We start from the raw sequence: 2,351 nt of genomic DNA, 5'->3' as shown, positions 1-2,351 counted from the left end.
CTTTACAGTCTCTAGGTTTCAATATTGAGTTACACAACTTCAGAACATGAGTCTGCCCTCCATTTTTCTTACATTCCCTTCTCCCATCCCCCGCCTTGCCTTATCTGTGTCTAGTTGACATTTCTCTTGGCAGAGAGAATATGTTTTCTCCTTTCCATACCTCTATTTGGATCAAGTTTGCATCTGTTTCTGCATTAGCATTGTGCTCACACGCTCCTCATCTGTTCCACTTGCTTCTCCTCCCCCTCTGTCAACTGCATAAAAACTGCTGTTTCCCAAACTCTCCCAGTTCTGAAGAAGGGTTGTATCGGATTTGAAATGCTAATTGTGTTTCTGTTGCCACACAGAAGTGATATGATATGTTGAGTTGCTCCAGCATGATTCATTTTACTTTCAGATCTCCCACACCCACAGTACTTTGTTTTCTTTATGCTTCACTACATTAGTTAGCTCTGGACTGGAACTGAACTGGAACACAAAAGTGGTTTGCTCCTCACAGGGACAGGTCCTTGTATTGAGATGGATAGATTATACCTCACAGTGTCAGTAAACCCTTTCAGATCAGTAACGCTTACTACCTGATACAACAATGCAGAGAGCTCAGTGGTTGCTTCGAATCAAGGCAGAGATCAATAGATTTCTACACATTAAAGAGATCAAGGATATGCGGTTCATGCAGGAAAAGTGAGATAGGGTGGAAAATCAATCATGATTTAGTTAAATGATGGAGTAGGCTTGATGGGCCAAATGGCCAGCTCCCACTCCTCTGTCTATTTACCTGCATTGATAAACATTGACCAGAGCCCCAAGGGAAACTCTCCTGTCATTCTTCAAGATGCCTCCACGGGAACTTTGGCATCTACCTGGGACAACGCTTGGTGCTATGGCTTGACATTCTCTTCCAAAAGACAGCACCTCTGACACTCCCTCAGGACCATGTGGAATGTTAGCCAGGAATCAATCCCTGGGACAGGGGCCAAAACCAACAATCGTCAGGTCCAGAGGCAGGAGTTTGACCAACTGACCCACCACTGACACCAAGTGCTGGTGTTGGCCTAGACCCTGTCCACACACACATGAGTAGTCCCAGCTCTGTCTGAAGAGTGGATCTCCTCAGTAAGTATGTCCCTCTGAAGCTGAGAGTGTTGAAATGTCCCCATGGCATTCACCGTCCCACTCCTCCTGGCTGTTGTATTCATGAATCTGGGACTGACAATGTGTTTGATTCCGTCTCCCCTTGTAGGACATCATTGCAAGGACACAGATACAGTGGTATCTAGGCGCAGTCAGGTCAATGTTTCCCCATCACTCCCATGCTCAATGACCTACACTGGCTCCTGGTCTGGCAAAACCTCAAAATTAATTTCTTTTATGTTTGCTCTCACTGTGGCTTCACTCTCCTTATCTCTACAAACTCCTCCTGCATTTAAAGCTTTTGGGGGAGTCCGTGCTTATCCATTCTGACCACTTCCTTGTCTCTGATTTTAATCAGCCTGCCATTGGAAACCATGCCTTCAGCTGCTCTAGAATTCCTCCAGTATTCTTTGCTGTCACTCTTGCTATCTCTGCTTCTTTAAGACACTTGCTTCAATCTAGATCTTTCTATACTTAATATCTCGTTACATAGTTTGGTGTCAAGATATGTTTGATGTTGATCCTGCGAAGAACTTTGCGAAGTTTTTACCCTTGTTGAAGTCACTACATAAATGCAAGCTGTTGTTTTCTGTCTAGTCCTACTTTGGCCATTTTTCAACTTAACTATGGTTCAGTAGCTAATGGCCCAGAGCCAAGGGTACATTGGTCAGACCCTGACCCAGGGGCAGACCGTGTTCAGTCCGGTCCTTCTGGATTGTTTGGTTGGTGGAGGTTTGGGGGGAAGGTTGGAGACAGGAAACAATGTCCAGGAAATACCCTGTGATCACTGCATCAGAGAACAAACTTTAAAAATCCTGCAAGAAATGTTAATGCTCAACTCAAACCTGCTGACTCAATCCAACACAGAGACAAATGAAATCAACAGCAAACTGAACCCTTTCCAAACCAATTTATTGTATCAAAATCATTAGCAGAGGTTTACATGTACTTGCACCATCGAGAATATAGAAACACAGCAGTCATTTAAAAAGGGATCCATTATCATGCATTAGCTGATTAATCAAAGTAAAGAAGGCAGAAAACTAAAACTTTTACATGACCTTCATTCTCCACCAGGAAACAAAAATAACCTGAGAACATTTGAAACATAAGTAAACATCCAGAAATATGTGACAACAAGGTGCAGGGCTGGATGAACACAGCAGGCCAAGCAGCATCAGCCTCTCTGCTCCTATGATGCTGCTTGGCCTGCTGTG

The sequence above is a fragment of the Rhincodon typus genome, chromosome 13 (genome assembly GCF_021869965.1).
Source record: "Rhincodon typus isolate 14 chromosome 13, sRhiTyp1.1, whole genome shotgun sequence".
NCBI lineage: Eukaryota > Metazoa > Chordata > Chondrichthyes > Orectolobiformes > Rhincodontidae > Rhincodon > Rhincodon typus.
This window is presented reverse-complemented; position numbering follows the sequence as displayed.